Source organism: Gracilinanus agilis, chromosome 6 (assembly GCF_016433145.1).
Source record: "Gracilinanus agilis isolate LMUSP501 chromosome 6, AgileGrace, whole genome shotgun sequence".
Lineage (NCBI taxonomy): Eukaryota > Metazoa > Chordata > Mammalia > Didelphimorphia > Didelphidae > Gracilinanus > Gracilinanus agilis.
The window spans coordinates 224,827,398-224,850,982 of NC_058135.1; the positions used below are offsets into that span (position 1 = coordinate 224,827,398).

Here is a 23,585-nt window from a genome sequence, read left to right on the forward strand (position 1 = left end):
GAAGCTCTGCAGGTCTTGTCCACTTGCTGAAAGCCTTCACCACTCAGGATCCCAGGGAATCAGGATGCAGTTTTTCCCTAACTCTGAGATCTCCCAGGGTTAGCAACAGTTATGTCCAACCACTAATGGAGTCTCTCTCAGAGCACAAGCCCACTTCCTGCTCCTTCATTCCTTCTTGGAATTCTCCAGCCCTCCCTGCTAGGTCCAACCTTAATACTTAATTAATTGCTAAATAAACCCTCACAACACTCCTTACAGTTATTCACTGCCCCCAAATGCACCTATGGCCATCACCACCACTCTGGATCGCCGCAGCACCCACCAGGGGGCGGTGGCGCCCACTTTGGGAATCATTGCTCTAGACAAACTCAAAAAGGAGTTCAAGAACTAAGTAAGAAAGAAGAAAAATGAGAAGAAAAGTGAGAAAAAGAAATGAAAGTAATACAAGAAGAAAATAACGGCTCAAAAGACAAAATTGCCCATATGAAAAAAGAGGCACAGAAATCAAATGAAGTAATGAGCAAATTAGAGACCAGAATTGACCTGTTGGAAGCCATGAAAAGCAGAATAGGCCAAATGGAAAAATAAAATCAAAAGATCAGAGCTGAAAATCAGTCTTTAAAACTAGAACTGGGCGAATAGAAGCTAATGATCTCATGAGACACAAGAATTTATAAAGCAAAATCAGAAGAATTTGAAAAATAGAAGAAAACATGAAATATCTAATTGAAAAGACAACTGACCTGGAAAACAGATCCAGGAGAGACAATTTGAGAATTATTGGTCTACCTGAAAGCCTGGAATGAAATAAAAGCCTTGACATCATATTAAAAGAAATTATCCAAGAAAACTGCCCTGATATTCTTGAACAAGAAGGCAAAATAGATATTAAAAGAATCCATAGATCACTCCTTGCATTAAATCCCCCAAAGACAACCCCCCAGGAATGCTATAGCCAAATTCAAGAGCTTCCAGGCCAAGAAGAAAATATTTCAAGTAGCCAGAAAGAAACAATTTAGATATCAAGGAGCACCAGTCAGGATCACACAGGTCCTGGCAGTCTCCACTCTAAAAGACTACAAGACTTGGAATATGATATTCAGGAAGGCAAGAAAATTGGGTCTACAACCAAGAATCACCTACCCATCAAAACTGACTATATACTTTAAGTTCAAAGTATGGGCATTTAACAAAATACATTTCCAAGTGTTCCTAAAAAAAAGACTAGAACTAAATGGAAAAATCAGTGTCCAAATACACAATTCAAAAGAACCATAAAAAGGTAAATAAGAAAGAGGGAGAAAAATTTAAGGGCTTCAGTAATGTCAAATTGATTATAGTCCTATATGGAAAAGTGATCTCTGTAATTCGTAAAAATTGTTTCTATTATCATAGTAGATAGAAGTATCATTCATAGGCAGATACTGTGGTATAAAGTTGTTTAAGATGATATGTAAAAAAATTTGGGGAGCAAAAAAAAAAAAAAGAGGATGGTACTAAGAGCAACTTGAAGAAAAAAAATAGGATAAATTATACCACAGAAAGAGGCACATGGGGGAGGAGGGAAGAATACTATTATAAGAAGAGGAGGAAAAGAGTGTCAATATATAATATTTAAACCTTACTCTAAGTGGAATTAGTTCCGAGAGGGAAGAACAGCCAGGTTTATTGAGATATAGAATTCTATGTTACCCTACAGAAAAATTGAAAGGAAATAAAGAAGAAGGGGAGTGGAGCGGGGAGTTTTAAAAGGTAGGGAAAGATTGGGGGTGGTGGTGATTAATAGACCCTAATACAAAGGGGAATAAGAAGGGAGGGGTGGGAAGGAAAGTAAAATAGGGGTGGGGAAAAGGGGGACTAATTAAAAGTAAGACACTGGTATAGAAGGAAATAGTGAAAGAAGAAAGGGCAGGACTAAAAGAGGAAATCAAAATGATGGGGAATACACAGGTGGTAATCATAACTTTGAATGTGAATGGGATGAACTTGCCCATAAAACAGAAGCACATAGCAGAGTGGATTAAAAACTGAAATCTTACCATATATTATCTATAAGAAACATACATGAGGTTGGTAGACACACACAGAGTAAAAGTAAGAGGCTGGAGCAGAATCTATTAATAAAATTGAAAGTAAAAGAAGTTTTGAACCAATAAATAAGACTAGGAGCTAGTATTGTGAAAAAAAAAAACAAATAAAATAGATAAAGACTAGTGAAACTAAAAAAAAAAAGAAAGAAGAGAACCAAATAAACATTATCATGAATGAAAAGGGTGATCTCACCTCTAATGAAGAGGAAATTAAGCTAATTATTAAGAACTATTTTGCCCAATTATATGGCAATCTACGTGAAATGGATAAATATTAACAAAAATTTACAAAAATATTTACAAAAAATATAAATTGCCTAGATTAACAGAAGAGGAAATAGAATACTTAAATAATCCCATATCAGAAAAAGAAATTGAACAAGCCATCAAAAAAATTCCTAAGAAAAAAATCACCAGGACCAGATGGATTGACAAGGGAATTCTATCAAACATTTAAAGATCAATTAAACCTAATACTCTTCAAACTATTTGACAAAATAGACAAAGAAGGAGTCTTACCAAACTCATTTTATGATACAAATATGGTACTGATTCCCAAGCCAGGAAGACCAAAAACACAGAAGAAAAACTATAGTCTAATATCCTTAATGAACATAGATGCAAAAATATTAAATACTAGCTAAAAGGTTACAGCAAGTTAACACAAGGATTATTCACTATGACCAGGTAGGATTTATACCAGGAATGCAAGGATGGTTTAATATTAGGAAAACCATCCACATAATTGACCATATCAACAACCAAACTAATAGAAATCACATGTTTATCTCAATAAATGCAGAAAAAGCCTTTGACAAAGCAAAACATTTATTCCTAGGAACAGAAGGGCCTTTCCTCAAAATAATAAACAGTATTTGTTTTGTGATAATTAGATTAAGTCTACATTGCTCATCTTTAGATTTAATCACCAAAGGTGAGAACACCTCTAATTCTGGGAGGTCTGTAACCCACATGTGCTAGAGTAGGTGATGAATCAGAATCAACTGACTACCCCCTAGGCAGTACTATGAGAAATGTCTATTGTGATTGGACATGCAAATTAGTAGGGAGGCACAGGAAGTGATGCATAAGTGACCCTTTTAAAAGGAGAAGGTCCTCAGTCATCTGGGGTCTTCAGTTGAAGAGGATGTCTGGTGAAGGACCTCTTTTGGTTCATGGAGAAGTGTTGGAATGCTGAGACCCTGGTGAGACTACTTTAAATATGTTCTTTGAATTCCATGTGGTGAGTTAAAGACTGACTGGATCTTCCTGAACTTCTCTTAAGAAAATTCTTTTAGTAGACTCGGTGAATGAAGTTTTGCTCCATTCACCTCCAGGCCTCTGGCCCTCTAACTCTCAGCTGAAGATTAAGGTCTACCTGGATTAATTAGAGGATTGTAATAAATTACGTACTGGGTTACATTCTTATTTCCTTATTTCCTCTCTCTCTTCTTAATTGTAAATAAACTTCCATAAAAGTCAATTTTGACTTGAAATTATTCTTAATTTAGGATTGATAATAGTTCAATCCTCTGGTGACCATCTTTTAACATATTGAACCAAAAAAAACCCCTTCCCCGCCCCTTACAATTTAAAGCCATCAGCAGGTATCATCTACAATGAGGATAAATTACATGCCTTCCCAATAAAATCAGGAGTGAAGCAAGGATGCCCATTATCACCACTATTATTTAATATTGTATTAGAAATACTAGCAGTAGCAATTAGAGAAGAAAAAGAAATCGAAGGATTCAAAGTAGACAATGAGGAAACTAAACTATCACTCTTTGTAGATGTCATGATGGTATACCTAGTGAATCCAAGAAAATCAACTAAAAAACTAGTAGAAACAATTAATAACTTTAGCAAACTTGCAAGGTACTAAATCCACCTACATAACTCAGCAGCATTCCTATATATTTCCAACAAAACCAAGCAGCAAGAGTTAAAAAGAGAAACTCCATTTAAAATTACTATAGACAAGATAAAATACCTGGCAATATAGTTGCCAAGACAAATTCAGGAATTATATGAACACAACTACAAAACACTCTTCACACAAATAAAACTAAATCTAAACAATTAGAAAAATAATTGCTGATGGTTAGGGCAAGCTAATATAATAAAAATGACAATAATACCTAAATTAATTTACTTATTCATTACCATACCTTTCAAACTACCAAAATATTTTTTTATAGAATGAGAAAAATTTATTACAAAGTTCATCTGGAAGAACAAAAGATCAAGGCTTTCAAGAGAAATAATGAAAAAAAAATGTGAAGGATGGAGGTGTAGCTTTACCAGATCTCAAGCTATACTAAAGCAGTGGTTATCAAAACTGTATAGTACTGGCTTAGAGATAGAAGGGTGGATCAATGGAATAGACTTGAAGTAAATGCCAATAGCAAGATAGTGTTCGATAATCCCAGTAATCCCAGCTTTTGACACAAGAACCCACTATTTGACAAAAACTTCTGGGAGAGTTGGAAAAGAATATGGGAAAAATTAGGCTTAGATCAACATCTTATACCCTATACCAAAATGAACTCAGAGTGGGTAAATGACTTAAATATAAAGAAGGAAATAATAAACAAATTAGATGAACATAGAATAGTATATCTGTCAGATCTGTGGGAAAAGAAGGAATTTAAGACCAAGCAGGAGGAGAATACTATAAAATGTAAAATGAATAATTTTGATTATATTAAATTAAAAGGTTTCTGTACAAACAAAACCAGCACAATCAAAATTAGAAGGGAAACAACACATTTTGGGGAAAATTTTATAATAAAAACCTCTGACAAAGGTCTCATTTCTCAAATTCATAAGGATCAAAGTCAATTTTTAAAAAATCAAGCTATTCCCCAATTGACAAATGGTCAAGGGGCACGAATAGGTAGTTTTCAGATATAGAAATTAAAATTTATCAATAAGCACATGAAAAAGTGTTCTAAATCTCTTAGAGAAATGCAAATTAAGACAATGCTGAGGTATTATCTCACACCTAGCAGATTGGCCAATATAACAGTAAAGGAAAATAATAAATGTTGGGGGGGAATGTGGTAAATCGAGACACTAATGCATTGCTGATAGAGTTGTGAATTAATCCAGCTATTCTGGAAGGCAATTTGGAATTATGCCCAAAGGGCTTTAAAAGATTGCCTGCCCTTTGATCCAGTCATACCACTGCTGGGTTTGTACCCTAAAGAGATAATAGGGAAAATATGTGTATAAAAATATTCATAGTCTTGCTCTTTGTGGTGGCAAAAAATTGGAAAATGAAAGGGTGTCCCTTGATTGAGAAATGAACAAATTGTGGCATATGATGGTGATGAAATACTATTGTGCTATAAGGATTGATGATCTCAAGTCTTTCCAGATGAACTGGGAGAACTTCAATGAAGTGATGCAGAGTGAAATGAGTAGAACCAGAAAAACATTGTACACAGAAAGTAAAATATTATGGAAAAATCCAATGCAATGGACTTGCTACTAGTAGCAATGCAACAAACCAGGATACTCCTGAAGGACTTATGTAAAAAAAAAATGCTATCCACATTGAGAGAAAGAAGTATGGAAGTAGAAATGCAAAAGCAAAACATATATCACTTATCACATGTATATATGGGTATGCAATTTGAGGTTTAGACCTTAAAAAAACCACTCTATAGCAAAAATGAATAATATGGAAATAGATATCAAGTGACAACATTTGTACAACCCAGTAGAATTGTTTGTCAGCTCTGGGAAAGGGGAAGGAAGAAGTGAGGGAAAGAAAATGAATCATGTAAACATAGAAAAATATTTAAAAATAAATTAATAAAATTTTTTTAAAAGAAAGTATACAAATCACTGTAGAAATATGAATTGTCACCTTTTAGTGTCTCTTAGAATGGAAGAGCATAGGACAGCTACGCAAAGGAACCTGCAATATAGTTGGAAGGTTAAAAACCAAGCCAAATTCTATGGATGTCAGTAGAAAAGAATTTTAAAGCATGTTTTTTTTTTTTTCACTCAGCTTATACAAAAGTAAAGTTCATGACTATTAGCTGCTAAGCAAAGCATTGCCCCAAGACCTCAGGCCACTATCTGCTGATGCTCCAAAATCATTTCTGTCATTATTTAAAGTGGAGCCATACTCTTTAGTCGATTATATTTTAAAGTCAGTTTCCATTATGCTTGGAAGAAAAGATTAAGTTGAAAAAGACTGTGAAATGTCAGTACAGTATCCTTTATGTGAGCCCCAAAATCAAAGTGAATGTTTTATGACAGGATGTGATACTTCTTTTCTGGCAGCTATCCTTAGAAAATAATTATTAGCTACATAAAATCGAAAAGAAGTGATGGGTCAAACCTAGTCCAGTTCAGACCTGAGGTGAATCTTATGCTTTTCTTGATGTTCATTTGGGCCACTGTGTGTCATCTGCCTTCATTGACCTTTGAGGTACTAATTAGGTCTCTAGAAATTTAGTAATGGACATTTCAAATGTCTGGTTTCTCTTTGTGTCAAGGATGTTGCTCAGGGCTCTTCATAACCATATTCACAGAGTACAAGGTATATCAGGAACTTTCAAGACTGGAAAAGCTTTAGGTAAGGTTCTTAGTGAAAGGATGCCTGAAGTTCAACAGTGTGTAGAGGCTTATCACCCAAAGGCTGGCTAGCAGGGACTGGGTTTTACTTTAATGACAACCCACAAAATCATCTCCTAGGCCATAGAAGAGCTACCATTTGCATCAGTGGAGTCAGAAGTACCCATATAGATCTATGTGTCATGTGCACTTAGGACATAGTTCTTCACATTTAACAGGATTGTAACAAATATTAATTGAATTTATCAATCAAAACCAAAATGTTAAAGAGAAGCATCTGCAGTTTTCATATCTGATTTTAACACGCCAACTTTCACTCTTTTTGCAATGAGAATGATTTTTATTCAGTTGATATGAAAAGAATGGCAAAGTTTGTAATTGTAAATTGCTAAACAAAACGTTGTCCCTAACTACCATGAGTATTATATTTAATGGTTTGGCTACATATATGAAAATTATAAATCTTGTATTTATAAAAGAGGTGAAAATAGAGAAATACAAAAGGATAAAAAAATACATTAACCTATCTAACTAAATATTGTTCCAGTGCTTGGCTCAGCCAGGACTTGTTAACCTTCAATCAGAATTAAACTATCTCCAGAAGACAGAAAGGGAAAACCAGCTATCCACTCACCCAAGACAATGACTGAAGCTGAAGGTGACTCCTGAGGACTACTTTCTTCTTTGAGCCGACCTTCTTCTTGAAGCCAACTTCCTTCTTGGAGTTCACTCTCTTCTTCTTGGAGTTCACTCTTGTTAAAGGGGATAATGAGGCCCTGAAGGTTGGATTGGATTTGATGGGAGAGAGAGAGAGAGAAAGAGCACTCTCACCCATAGGCCTCTGTGTAGGTGTTGTTGTCAGAAAGGCTATGCCTCTCCCCACCTCTGCTGAACTGAGCTTGTTAGCTGTCCCCTTTCAACAGTTACCCAGTGGTAGGGAACCACTGAGAAATTGTATGTGTAGTTAACTTCTCTAGTTCCTCAATCTGGGTTTGGAATGATTATTGATAAGGGCTATTGGTACACTGATCAGATAATGCTATGGATCTGACTGCGTGATTGACTCCCATTCCCAAGGGCTTAGATATATTCACCACTCAGGAAAGGTACTATGTAACAAACCGCTATATTTAATTCTAATTATTTGGGTTAGGAACAAGGGAAAGGATGAAGGATTTGGAAACCCTATTGCTAGTTGACTAAACAAAGGATCAAGCTATGGAGATTGCTAGATCAGGTGGAGACTGGATGTTCTTTACCCTCTCACTAACTCTGGCCTGACTTGGCCAGAGCCAAGCCAAAGATTAGGGAAGGCTATTGATGATCTTCTTGCAATGACAGTAATACAGTTCTCCCTCAGCTCTAATGACGATGGTAGTAATTGCTTTCTAGCTCTCTCAGTAAAACAGTTGGGTTGCAGGTACAGGCCTACCTTCCCTCTCGACCTTCCACCTCCCAAGTTCTGCTCTAGACTGAGCTCCCTTGTGCTGTGCTTGGTGGGTATTTATAGGGGTTGGCTCCAACTGACTTTTGCCTGGCTCATGGCACCTGGGTACATTCCGAGGTCTTCAACTGCCAATCTTGTCACTCAAAATGGTGTCCATCTTGTCCCAGAAATTCATTACAATATGAATGCTGTTTTGTTTTCTGAAAATTTCAACCTGCAAATTTTCTTGTTGATCATATTTGTTGATGGATTCTTACACTATGCTAAACTAACTTATGTGTTCCTATCCCTCTATCTACAATCCCAAAATAATAAATTCTGTCTATACTAATGGTCCTAAAGCTATCTATGCTTTCCTATGCTAAGGACAAAGGATGGGAAAGAATTTAACTGGGAAAGTGTGGGGTTTGAATACAAGGGTTGCATAGTTTGAATTGAACATGAATGTATAACACACAATAAGCTGTAGCAAAATATAACAATATCTATCTGACTTGTTCTTACTTATTCTAAACAAATGCATTTCTGCAACAAACTATTTTGTTAATTTCTAATACTGAAATTCAAGTAAACATTTATAACATATAACATTTTTATCATTTTTAACTTCTAATCCCTATGCTATTATTAGGAAAATTAATGTGTGAGTAGTTCTTAATCTACATGTCTACATTTCTTCTCTGAGATATACTTCTGGTGCCATTCTCTAGTATGAATCCCAAGTACTCTACTTTTCTTTTTACCCATTGTAGTTTGCTTTTCAAAATTTTGTGCCCTCTCTTATATAGCTCTTCTACTAAGGGAATACTATCTCTTTAGCAAATATCTCCCATTGGTGACATTAGTAGGATGTTGTCTACATAATGTACCATTTTGCTGTCAGTGAAAGAAATAGATTCTAAGTCCTTTTGCAATATTTGGCAAAACAAGCTGGCGTTGTCTACAAAACCTTGGGGCAAACAACACTATAAAAGGCTCTTGCCCTCCCATGTGAACATGAACAGCCTTTCAGTGCACGGGCACTGAGAAGTAGGCTGATGCCAAGTTAATCACTATGTACCATTTAGCTGTGGGTAGAATTTCAGCTATGATCTCTGTTGGACTGGGTACTACTGCATGAGTTTGTTCTACATAGTTGTTGATAGCCCTCAGGTCTTGAACCATTCTCCACTGGGTGTTTCCTTCAGCATCTAGTTTTGCCTTCTTTATTGGCATAATGGTAGTATTGAATTCTGAAAAGCCATGGACTAGTATTCATTGGTCTAGGAGACTTTGGATTATTGGTCTTTTCCCAACACAGGTACTTCAATTTGGCTGGTTGGTATTAGGCTTTTCCTGCCCCTGACCAAACCCATGCCTTTATGTCCCACATCTCTATTTTGTACTGGACCATGTGCTGACTCAGTGTTCCCCATAAGAGTATGCTCATCCCCAAAGATTTCTCTCTTCATTTGAGCTATCTCTTTGTACATTTCTAGTTCCTCAGCAGTGCTTTTTCTGTTTGTACCTTCCAATAATGTATATTGATTATCATTATTGGTGTTGCCTAACCACAAGACTGAAGCCTCTCCTCTATTTTTCCTTTATTCTCATTGAGTTCATTGCTCTCTTTTCTCAAACCATTTATCTTTAAACTGGATAAATTAGTTTCCTGGCTTCATGAATCTCTTTCCTTCACTACCCTTCAGTGATGGGCAAACTTTTTAAAGAGGGGGCCAAAGGAAAAGAAATGCTCATCCATCAGTCTGTTTCTAAGGCAATTCTTTCGAAGTTTCATTTTATTGTATCCTACTCATTGTATTCTTCAGATTAGGAATAATGTTGGGCAGCTGGATAGAACATTTCGGGGGGCTGCATCTGGCCCACAGGCTGTAGTTTGCTCATCACTGCTACCCTTCTTCTTCTTCTTTTTTTTTAACAATAAATCTTTACACCTGAGAAGCAGTCAGATTAATCAAATAGGGTTATAAGGTGATACCAGTTTGGGGTTATCTTAGAGAGAGAGAATCTACTGTGATTGGGTTGAGCCAGGTCCCAATCAACTGCCATTCTCCCATTCTCTCTCTCTAGCATTTTGTTCCAAGGGAGAAACATCTCAGAAGACTAGGCTAAACAAAATCCCTAGTCAGCTGCCATTCCCCTTTTCCTGAGGTGTTTGTCTCTCTCTGGCACAGTTTGCTGCATTATCTCCTTCATACAGGTTGTGCTGACCCAGCTCAGAGAGCCAGATAGGTACTTACTCCCTTGAGTGTTAGAGGAACTGCCCTGCCAGACCCTGTTACTCAAAATCCTTGGTTGTCTGTTACATCCCTGCAGGGGTTTCTCAGTTTTCCTTTTTAATAGTTGGCTGAGCCAGGCCAGGTTTCAAACCTACCTATTTTGAAAAGATTTGGGGGGTCAAGAAGACAGTTGTAGCCACAGGAAGATTGAGGCCTACTCACTAAGGCAAAGCCAGTGTAGTAGTAGTTGGCAACCATTTTTTTGAGAGTTCCCTAGGCAGTGCTGGGTTCTGCCCAGCAACTACCCTGCCAATCAGAACAATCCATTCTTTCTGAGGGTGGGGGCATTCTTAAAGGGGCAGTCTTAAATGTCAATTTTACTGCACAGGAGTTTGTGAGTACAACAACAGCACACAAACTACTATTAACAATGGGAGTCATAGAAGTTATTTGCAATTTTCTCTCTATGTGCTACAACTTCTTGTTCATAGTAATTCCTGATTATATCTATTTCCTACTGAACCTTTATGATAATGTTCAATGGCTAAAAATAGGGATAGGCAGAATTTTATCATACATACCAGTGATTGCAGGAGTTGTTTTTCACTGCTACAACTATCTCATGCCCTAAAGAAACTCATTAAGATGCTGGGAAGGAACAAGGCTATGGCAATAGATAATGAATTAAAGGTTATGATGGTAGCAATGAGGGACTAAACTAAAAACTAACCTAAACTAAAAACTAAAAACAATGTTAAAAGAAACAACTGGGGAGTTAGCCTTAAAAACAACAGCAACAAACAACCAAAAACCCCAAATCAGGACAATGCAATAAAAAAGGATAAGGAAGAAGCTAGTGTGGCAACATCAGTGCTTCCATTAAGAGATTAAGGAGCTTGCAACCAGACTAGGGTATTCTCCATATGAAAACACACAAGCCTTTTACTACTGGGGACCTAGAACATCTGAGAAAAAAAATGCCTAAATTTTTTGAAGACTCCATGAAATGCATAAAAGAATTTTGGCATGCCATTAGGTTGTTTGACCCTACCTTTGAGGATACTGAAATCCTATTATCCGAATTATTTTTTTTTAAGGGAGAAGGATCAGTTCATCAAAGAAACTAGGGACAACCCACATTTAGTATCATGGCCTGAGGAAGGGTGTGACCTAGAACTATCAAACAACCAAAATTTAAGATTACTAGGAAGAACTCAACATGCATTAATTGAAGCTATGAATAATTTTGCAAAGCATCCTGTAAAGTCTATTGTGATTGTATTGAGCCAAGTCCCAATCAACCGCCATTCTTTCTCTCTAAGATAACCCCAAACTGGTATCCCTTTATGACCCTGTTTGTTCAATCTGACTGTTTCTCAGGCATAAAGATTTATTATAAAAAAAGAACAGGGGTAGGGAAAGAAAGAGGTTGAAGGAGTCCCTAACTAAAGGTGTCAAGCAATGATGTCCAATCTTGACAGCCCTTGGCTAAATTAGAGACTAAAGTTTGATCCTCCTTTCTATCTATAGTTTTTCTGTCTGTCTTTCATAGGCTAATCTTCAAAGGGAATAAGTCTCTAGGGTAACTGGAGTAGCAAGATGATGAATTGGGAACTAGGAGTGGTTCTGTTACCTCAGGGAAAAATCCCTGAGGATAGATTCCGGAGTTTGAATCTGCTCCCTAGCTGATCTTGTTCCTTCTTTGGCAAGAGCTTAAGGATATTGTAGATTTTTCAGTTGATAAGAGAGTCTTTCTCAGGAATAGATTCACTTCCCAAAAGCTGGAGTGAGAGAGTCAGAGTTCCTTTTCTTCTTAGAGTTCCTCTCAACACTCAGAAACTGGCAGGTATAAAAACTCTTCATTCTACCCCTCCTCCAAGATTCTAAGTATCCACCTGTCAATCACCACTTCACCACATTCTGTAGCATCTCCTTGTGAGCACAATCCTTCTTCCAAAATACCATTTCTACATACAGTAGTACAAGTATTGTAATGTTGGATGCAATGATAAATTGTACAGCCATGTGGAAATCAAGATGATGGACAGTCACCTGCTTAGAATATAGAATGAATCGAGCCTGGCAGGAGCTGGCAGGTGCCAAGGCAGTTGAGGCTTGAGTATGAAAGAGAGGATTTGAACTGAGAAGGGTTCTCAGATTTGAGATGGGATTGGAGAGGGTGGGCTTGGTAGGGTATGCCTTAGGTGAGCTTATTCAACCAGCAACCTATACCAATCTACTTCAACAGTCCCTAATCCTGAATAACCATCAAGAAGAAACACCAACACCTTATCAGCAGAGTAACCTTGATTTAGGTTGGGCCACTTTGGCCCAACCAGGCTGTCATCTGTCAAAACCTGATTAACGCTGATCCTGAGATCATCAATAACATCATTAGCCTTAGTTAATTAAGGACTTCTTGTTTCCCTTTTTCCTAGCCATTTCCCTGCTTCCCTTCCCTAAACCTGTTAGCAATAAGTCTTTAAACTTACTTTAGATTTGGCTTCATCTATATTCCTAGGGCTTTAGTAGATCACATCCTTGGGATATTTGAAGGGAAGAGGTGAATTATACCATTCAAAACAGAGTTTAATTCGCAGTCAACCAAGCGTTATCCATTGAGGCCAGAGTGTCAGTTAGACAAGATATCTATATAATTCTAACAGCAGATTCATTGTCTGGCTGGCAACTCTGGGATACTGTTATATATGGAGTTTGGATCCAGCAGATTCACCATAATTTAATAACAGCTACTGTTGTGGGGTCCTTAGAGATTCACTACTACAATTTAAGTGTCTCACTTAGGTTTCACCCACTTTACCCAACTCCAGATCCTTATACCATCAGGATTAACATAACATGGACACACAAAATTTTCCTCATATTTTGGTGGGTTCTCCCTACTCAAAGCTGGGATCCAGTCCAATGCCATATTATATAATGAGAAAATGAAACCAGTAAGATGAAGTTAATTGGGACTCAAACCCAAATCTCATTATTCCCAGGAATCTTTGTACTATTTGAAAGGAACTAGGAAAGTCATCTGTCTAATAATATTTCCCTTTTCCATTCTATTGCCGATACCTGGAATTTGGTTGTAAAAGTTCTCATGCTTTTTTTAAAGGGATTATGAGAGTGAGCTGACTATATACTGATTTAGTAGGATCAAATTTGTGGGGAAGTTGAAACTTAATTTGGGAAGGGACCTGCATATTATTACATTTTCTGTATGGCCTTGTTGTTCAGTTGTTTTTCAGTGGTATCTGACTCTTTTCTTTTTTAAACTCTTACCTTACCGTGTATTGGTTCCAAGACAGAAGAGTAATAAGGGCTAGACAATGGGGGTTAAGTGACTTGTCCAGGCTCACACAGCTAGAAAGTGTTTGAGAACAGATTTGAACATAGAACCTCCCATCTCTAGGCCTGACTCTCAATCCATTGAGCCACCTAGCTTTCCCCATATCCTTCTCTAGCTCATTTTATAGATGAGGAAACTGAGGCAACTAGAGTAAAATGACTTGCTTCGGGTCACACAGTTAGTAAGCATCTGAGGACAGATTTGAACTCATGAAGCTGATTCTTCCTGACTAGGCCTTGCTCTCTATGTACTGGGCCTCCTACCTACTTTGTATAGCCTTAGCCATCCTCTTATGGAGAGAAGTATATGAGATCATGTTGATTTCTAGTTTTGTCATCCATCATTTTCATTAATGTCTTCGGGCTTAGCAGTTCAATGAATCTGAATTACTTGGTTTTTGTTGTGGAATTGGTGAACACAAGATTCTTCTCAGAGAATGTTAGAATCTACCTGACAGAGTCTCAGGTGTAATGGAAAGAGTTTAAGATTTAAACTCAGAATATGTGGATTTGAATACCCTCTACTTCTTAATATTGAATTGGTCTTAAGGAAGTCACTTCTCTTTAGACTTCAGGTGTTTTTTTCCCTTTAAGTTGAGGAAGAGTACCAAATGATACTCTAAACGTCTGTCTTACTCGAAATCCTGTAATCTTACACATGAAGGGATGAGCTAACCTCCAAATTAGGCTCCTTCCATCCTCAGTTTCTATTCACCAAATCTACCCTGACTCCACTCATTTCCTTTCCTTATATTCTAGAATTGGCTTAATACCACCAGTGTGTAAGAAACTCCTGCTCCTCTTGGTGAATGCATAAGGCACTGGACAGATTAAATGAACAATTTAACTTAAAAAAACAAAGGAAAAAAGAACAGAGAATGAAAGCATATAAAGGATCTGTCTTAGCTGGATGAAGGTATAGCCAAAAAATACTCCTGAGTATAGATTTCTGAACTGATCTGCATCCTAAGTAAAAAACATGAATTTTAATTTTTAGGAAAATTAATGTTGTTAGCTCTTCCAAGAACCTACTTCTCAGTTTTTGCTTTGGGATCAGGTTTGCTAATTCTTTCTCTTTTGCCCACATAACCTGCACTTAGCAGATACTATTGACCACTTTGGGTTGGTCTTGCTTGGTTTCTATAAAATAGAGAAGGTGTTTGTTTTATTTTAATTTTTATCTGATCTTGACATTAATTTCTTTGTCTTTTGGAAAAATCTACACTTAGAGACCCTGAAAATTCCATCTTCATTTTTCATTGACAACCTTCTAACTTTTAAATTTTTGCTTAAAGTATATTCACAAGCTAGTTATTGATAGTATACCCTTCAGAAAAGTGAAGTACCTTGATCTGTTATTCCAAGCTAGTATCTTGTCTAGTCTCCCTACTATCTATGTGGTCTTTGGTGGTAGACACTATTTTTCACAGAAGCATCTTACTAGCTCTTATTTTTTTTTTAAACCCTTACCTTCCGTCTTGGAGTCAATACTGTGTATTGGCTCCAAGGCAGAAGAGTGGTAAGGGTAGGCAATGGGGGTCAAGTGACTTGCCCAAGGTCACACAGCTGGGAAGTGTCTGAGGCCAGATTCGAACCTAGGACCTCCCATCTGTAGGCCTGGCTCTCAATCCACTGAGCTACCCAGCTGCCCCACTATCTCTTATTTTTTTCAGTCCTCTCTTTTAAGTTTTTCATCCTCTTGCCTGAGGGACATTTCCAGAACTTCTCTCATTTGCCAAAGAGATGTTCAAGACTGTCCAATCTCACTGAATAGTTGAACCACTTCAGTTTGTCAGCATTTAACCATTGTGTTTTCTATTTTTTAATTCAATTTTATTTTCAGTTCTAAATTCTTTTCCACCCATTGAGAAAGCAAGAAGAACAAAGTATCACAAATGCATATATTCACATAAAACAAATTACAGCATTGACCTTTTTTACAATGAAAGAAGAAAGGAAGGAATACAGGCAGGCACCCTCAATCTGTACTCTGAATCCATCGGTTCTATATCTAGAGGTAGATAGCATGTATCATCATGAGTCCTTTGAAATTATTGATGAGAATTAATAAGTCTTTTACAATTGATTACAGTCGTCCCTTGCTATATCATGGATCACTTATTGTAGCTTCACTGTTTCGCAAGTTTTAAAAAATATATATTTAATTCTGTATCACAGAGTTTTCCCTATATAGTGGGATTTTACAGATGAATACTGTACTATACACAACAGAAATGCAGTATGCCACTACAGGTACCACTTGCACAAGTTTGCCAATGTGAGATTGTACATGGCATACTGGCTGCTGTAATGAAAGTTGACCAACTGCATAGCTGTGTTCTACATCCTGGGCAATATTGGCTCAGTGTTTATAAGAGAGTGGAAAAGGTTAATAAGAGTGTGGAAAAGGTTTATAAGAAAGTGGAAAGGGCTTATAAAGCCTTAAAATATATGTAAATCATAAAATAAATATAACGACGTTATTTCGCGGATTTTCACCTATTGTGGGATCTCTGGAATGTAACTCCTTCGATAGATGAGGGATCACTGTATTTTTACAATATGACTTTGGCAGCTAGATGGTGCGGTGGCTATAGCATTGGGCCTGGAGTCAGGAAGACTCATCTTCCCCAATTCAAATCTGGTCTCAGACACTTAACTAGCTGTATGACTCTAGGCAAGGCACTTAGCACTGTTTGCCTCAGTTTCCTCATTTAAAAATTTTTTATTTTTCCTCATTTTTAAATTCCTCATTTAAAAAAAAAAAAAGGAAATGGCAAACCAGTTTAGTACCTTTGTCAAGAAAACCCCAGGGGCAGCTGGATAGCTCAGTGAATTGAAAGCCAGGCCTAGAGATGGGAAGTCCTAGGTTCAAATCTGGCCTCAGACAGTTCTCAGCTGGGTGACCCTGGGAAAGTCACTTAACCCCATTGCCTAGCCCTTACTGCTCTTCTGCCTTGGAACCAATACACAGTATTGATTCCAAGACGGAAGATAAGGGTTTAAAAAAAATAAAGAAATAAAAATCTCCAAGTGGGTCACAAAGAGTTGCACATGATTGAAGTGACAATGTTCTCTTTTTTATGCTCACTTCTCTTTGTATCAATTCATATAAAATTTCCCAGGATTTTATGAAACCATCTCCTTCTTCATTTCTTACAGCACAATAATATTCCATCACATTCATGTGAGATATATATGTATATATATATATATATACATATATATATGTATGTATTTCCCAATCAATGGGTATCCTTTCAGTTTCCAATTCTTTGCTACTATAAACATTTTTGCACATATGGATTCTTTTCCTTTCTCTTTGATCTTTTGGGGTCTAGACTTGGAAGTGGTATTACTGGGTCAAAAGGTATGGACAGTTTAATAACCTTTTAGGCTTAGTTATCTATGATGTTTTTTGATGAATTATGACTCAGGTGTTTTGAGGAGATTATTTCTAGAGGTCTCTAATTACATGCTCACAAGACTTGATGTTTTAAACATTAAAACTGCATAACATAATTCTCAACATGAATCACTACATAGTTTAAGTGGTAAATCTGACAGCCGTAATTAGAAATATAGCCTTTTACTAGCCATGAATCGTCATTTCAGAAACCAAGCCAATCAATTCAATGTCAACCAAATCAGTGTCAATAGAAAGCACTAGAAGCTACATAAATATATAAAATTAAAGCTGTTTCTCATGCCTTTAGCTAAGAAAAAAAAACCTTCATGAAAAACTAATCTACCTCCCCTCGCCATTTCTATACAAGTACAAAACAGAAAGTTTTCTTCTAAAGAGACTGTCCAGAGATAGTTCTAGAAGAAATATAAGCTAGAGGTGGCTTTTTAAAAAAGCATAGACTATTTTTTAGCACTTCTGTAATTTCTCAGTTGTATCCCCCACCCCTTCCAAAGCCCTCTGAAAACAAAGAAATCCAGTGCAGCCAAACAGATGAGCTTTTGATCATATCTAGCAGCATATGCATTATTTCATAACTGTAGCCTCCTACCTATCCTGACATAACATGGGAGAGGACAGATGTTTACCTTATTCCCAGTGCTTGGAGTCAAGGAAAGTCAACACAGTGATGACTTTTAGTGTTATATTCCATTATATAACTGTGGTCATTGTGTTTATTTTGTTGATTTTGCCTATTTTGTTCCAATTTAGCCAAGTCTTAGTTTCTCTGAATTCTTCATGCTGATTTCTTTATGGTTGAATAATGATATTCCAATTAGAATATCATAATTTGTTCAGTCAGTGCCCAGTTCATGAACATACATCTTATTTCTAGTTTCTTGTTGTTATAGAAAATGCTACTATATATCTTTTATATGTGTTATGTTCATATTTTGCCATGCTTATGTCTTGAGTAGCCTTTTTTCACTGGCTAATGCTTCATGTCAACCTCTGTTCTACTTGATGATTTACTGGCTTGAAGTACTAATAATGGATAAATTTTTGTAGAAGCAAAGCTGAGTGATAAATAAAGTTAGTTATTGTTAGTTATTGTTGTTGTGGTGATAGTATAAGAAATTACAAGTACAATCCTTGTTTTGAGAGACTTGTAAGTGGGAAAACTTATGAACTTAATTATAGCATGGTTTATCATAAAGTTAAAGTTTTCTTTGAAACATGAGTGCTTATCATTTCTAGTGGGCCTACTCACAGTTCAACAGAGATTTTTCTCCCATGTATTTTATTCATAAGGTTCCCCTACAACATCTAAAACAACTTCTTCCAAGGTGTAAATAGTTACTTCCAAGGTGATTTTATGGATATTTCTTAGTGTCTAAGCTTTCCATCTTCATCTTCTATTTTGTCATGCCATCATTTGTATATTATCTTGGGATTAATTATAAGAAATAGTTCATCATAAATTTCCTCCTAGATGATATCAGTCACTTACATCTGAGTGTCTACTGCTGAGGTTCTTGAATGTTGACCCAGGTTGAGTTGTCTTGAAGACCTGTTGAGTGCACAACAGACTGTAGATTAGGTGTGTGCTGACCAGTTAATTTTCTTAAACCTTTAAAGAATGGGAGTCTTGCTTATAAGGAGTAATACAAAAGAATGGAGCCTCAAATCACATTGTTCCTAAAGAATTGTCTGTGACTTTTACATGGTTTATCTCAGAGCAGAGAAAGCTGGAGGTGGAATAGAAAATCTTCAGGCCTTGAGAACCATATCTATCACCCGGAAGTGCCTAAGAGGCCCTTTTCAGATTTTTTTAGTCTTTGAGCTCCCTTTTGGTCCAAGATATAACTTACTATAATTGTCCTTCATAAACTCTGCTAGACTATCCTTGAAATGTGTCTTGGATTTTGCTTTTAACTTTTAGTGGATCTGGGATAATGTTTACCATATATTTGTAGGGAATTTACTGCTGAACATTGAGGAATAGGCAAAAGGGTCTATCACTTTCTAACCCTTGAAATTAATCCTATGAATTAATCCTATGAATGTATTATAGCATTTTCATAAATATTATAACTTATCACAATATTGCCTCAAATTTTTTTTGTCTTATTGTAGATAGTTTTTTAGCACTATGTAAAAAAAAATGAGGAAGCAGTAGGCATTCTTGTTTTAGCTGATTGTTTTCTTTGTTTTTGTTTTTTTTTGGTTGAGAAATCTCTGGAAGTCCTTCTAATAAAACCAATATGAAAAGTTTCAAAGTATGCATTACCATAATAAAATTTAGAGAGCTATTAATGAAAATATAAAGCCCAAATTGGTTCTATTTCTCTTAGCTAGCAAAATAAATCTAGACTAAGGCATTAATTTTCCCATCATGTCAAAATGATGAGACAGTTCTTATGGCTTAAAATAATAGATTGAGACAGTGGAAAGTTATAAGTTCTTAAATTTGAAGGAAGAAGTCTAAAATCCCTTGTATTATGAACATTTTCTCCATAAGCTCCTTTTCTACTTTCTCCTTACTTATTTCATCCTGTGCTTCTGAGCAAAACTGGCATGTTTCCTCCTCCTATAGTCAAGAAGTCATAAAATTTCCAAAGTATAAGGGACCTCAGAAATTGTAGTTAAATAGGAATCTCTTCTATCGATATCTTTGAGAAGTAGTCATCTGATCTCTGTATAAAGATCTCTAGTGAGAGGGATTCCATCACCTCCTCAAATTCTCTTTTGGACATCTCTGATAGTTGTGAAATTTGTGCTTATATTGAACTTCTGAAGCTGGCTTTTCATTTTTCACCCAGTATAAGGAACATTCATAGGATCCTAAATATAAAGCTGGGAAGAAACCCTAGTGGTTATCGAGTCCAACTTTTTTACAAATTAGGAAACTAAACCTAGAGAGGTCAGGTGACTTGCTCAGGGTGACACAATTGCATATCAGAACTAGGATCTTTTTGAATCCAAGTCAAACACTAACCACTATGATACAGCTACAGCCTTCTAGATCCAAATAGCACAAGTATAAAAACTGTATAAACCCTCAACTACATAATACATTTTCAAAAGGTAGCTTCAGATTGCATCTGAACCTGATTATGTTAGTCATTTCTATTTGACTTTGGAGAATTAACATGATCATAGAATTTTAGCCTTGAGATTTAGTCCAGACTAACCCTTTCACTGTGTATCTGAGGCTGTGAGAATGAGAGAAGATGGAACATGCCCAAAATCTTGTGACTTATGAGTGAAAGAACCTCATCTAGGACTTAATTTGCCTGTTTCTTGGGGTGGCTATTTTATGGTAAATTTAACTCTTGGTCATATACTCATATACCCTTAGTCATATCTCATAGAGTAAAATATATTGGAGTAAAATGTTTGTTTTTCTAGGTGATAGGACACACACAAATGCTATACAAAAATGCTGCACCTTTGAAAGAGTAACCTAAGAAGACTGTACATTCCCCTAACCATGCTTTTAGTAAAACATTTTTAGTTCTCCTCTTGTTTTGAAAGGCTTCTTTTTCTGAAGTAATTCAGCACTAAATTTGGCCAAAAAAAAAAATAATAAGCTGAGTATCCAAGCGGGTCAGCACAACTTAAGATTAAATATAAACATGACCACAATGCAGTGAGAATACTTTTTTGTGACTTGCAAAGAATGGCTTTGAAGCTAAATCTACAGGAGATCCTGGACAGCTGCAGTAACTTGACAGGTCTTCCTATTTCTATTCTTTCCCTGTTGCAGTCTTTTATCCTACTACCCAAGTAGTCCTTCTTAATTTGTCTGGTAAGGATTTCAATTGACTCCCTATTGCCTGCCGAGAAAAGTTCAGTCTCCTTTCTTGAGCATTCAAGGGTCTCCAGAGTTTAACATCAAGTTCTTTTTTCCAGGCTGGCTTCCTATCACCACTCTTCCCCACAATCCATATTCTAGTCAAACGAGATTGCTCTCTTCCTTTCTCTTATCCCCAAAAGCATGTCCTATGCACTCCCAATTCTATCCCTGACATTCTGTAATGTTGTGTAGTATGGTTATCTGTAGTGACCATAGATGACCTATGAGAATGAAGCTTTTCTATGAGAGCAGAGGCTATGTCTTATCCACACTCTCCTCCTTGGACCTTACTTGGCACAGTACTGGGAATCAGGAATGGACAATTAATAAGAACTTGTTGAAAAATTTTGAATGAGGGCAATTTAGGAATGTGTGTAGTTCCTCGAGATGATGGCTCAGTGGTACAGTGGATCTGGAGTCGGGAAATTTGTTGTTCAGTCCTTTCTGTCATGTTCAACTCTTCACAACCCCATTTTGGGTTTTCTTGGCAGAGATACTAGACTATTTTGCCATTTCCTTTTCCTGCTCATTTTATAAATGAGGATACTGAAGCAAACAGTGCTAAGTGACTTGCTCAGGGACACATAGATGGTACTTGAGGCCAGATTTGAACTGAGGAAGATGGGTCTTCCTGGGTCTAGGCCTGACACTCTATCCACTGTGCTACTTAGTTGCCCAGAGTCAGGATGATCAAAGTTCAGATCCTGCCTCACTCAGAAACTTTGTGAATCTAACTCACTTAACCCCTGTTTGCATCAGTTTTCTCATCTGTAAAATAGGAAGAATAATAACTTCCCAGGGTTGTTGTGAGGAGCACAAATGAGATAATAATTATAAAGCACTTAGCATAGTATCTGGCAAATACTAAGTACTGTATAAATGCTATTATTATTATTACTGGCAACAATAATAACAGCAATTGTTATTGTTATAAGTATTATTATGACCTGCTATTATGATGTATTCTGCTTGGATGATTCCTAAATAATTAGTAATATTCTTTGAGGCTTATAGTAGTCCTAATGTGGGCACCCCTTATGCTTACTTTATTGAACTCTGAGAATAACTAGCTGTTTGATTCTGAAAGTTCTAGGTAGGCTTTTTGAATCTAGCTGTCAGGGTCTTCTGCCTGATATTGGTCAGGACCTTACAAGTTTGCTTTGAAGTACCAGTTATCTGAGGGTTCCAGTTTTTCAGAGACCTATTAACCAGTATGGTATAGGTCATCATACTGTAGCTATTAGAACAAGTTAAGGAATCACACTGATGGGAAGAGCTTGAAGGCACATTTCTGTTCCCTAAAATTACTTGAGATGTAGCCTACAAAATGATGTTTCCCACAAACCCTTTTTTCATTTGCTACAATTTTCTTTTTTCATCCCTTTCCTTTTCTCTGTCCTTGTCCATGCTGCTTGTAGAGAATATCCAGACCTGAGATTTCATTCATCAGTTCAGATCAACAACTGTAATACAGATCCTTTTTTTTTTTTAAACCCTTAACTTCTATGTATTTGGCTCCTAGGTGGAAGAGTGGTAAAGGTGGGCAATGGGAGTCAAGTGACTTGCCCAGGATCACACACCAAGTGTCTGAGGCCGGATTTGAACCTAGGACCTCCTGTCTCTAGGCCTGACTCTCAATCCACTGAGCTACCCAGCTGCCCCTGTAATACAGATTCTTAGAAACCTGTCGGGGCACTGAGTCGTCAAATGATTTCCTCTAAGTCATAAGACCAATAGGTATCAGAGACAGAATGGAATCCAGATCTTCCAGTATACCTTGAATGTCCCTCATTTTGAGCAACACAAATTATTCTGTGCATTTTTGTGCACAGATTCAGATATATAGACAGAAACATTGTTTCTATGTAGGTGGCAAATATCATAGGAATTTAAGTTTTTGAACATTTCCAAAAATAATATATATAGTGGGAATTTTGTAAACCTAATTGACTTTTCCCTCTTCCATCTATCCTCTTTATTAGAGAATAGATAGAAAAGCTTTCTCTTCCATTTAATAATTAGAAATGTTGATTCAGCAGTCATTGTTGCGTAGTTGCCAAAAGACTTGGGAGAAATGTTAGGTCCTTTGTTCCCCAGTGAATGTTTTTATACAATTATAATGATAAGACTTCAATTTCCCTTCATTTCCCACCCAAGGGATCGCTACACTCAGCATGCCTAGCATCATTTTGCAGATTATAATTACATATGGTCAAATAGTTTTAATTAGTCCATCAACAGACATTTATTAAGCACCTACTATGTGCCAGGCCTTGTGCCAAGCACTAGGGTCTCAAAGAATGGCAGAAGGCAGCCCTGTACTCATGGGACTTTCATGCTGATGAGGGAGACAAAATGTAAACAAACAACTATGTGCAAAAAAAGTTACATACAGGATTTCCGGGTTAAGATGGCGGCAGAGTAAGAAGCAGCTCTTAACCTCTCCTGACCGAAACACACAAAACTCTTCAAGGGGACATAAAAACAAGTCCAGACGAACTGAGGAACCCCACAACAGGGCACAGCGAGGAAGGTACGTGGAATCGAGACATTTCCATGCTATAAAGGGCTCTCACTCAATCGCGAGCTGAGCAACCGCCCCACCCCCACCCCC

At 36.8% G+C, this 23,585-nt stretch overlaps 1 long non-coding RNA gene across 1 annotated transcript in view; it reads left to right on the top strand.

The window, feature by feature from the left end:
• Positions 1-23,585, top strand: part of LOC123251493 — a 95,299-nt gene that overhangs the window by 57,711 nt on the left and 14,003 nt on the right. The gene's annotated exons all lie outside the window — the stretch shown is intronic.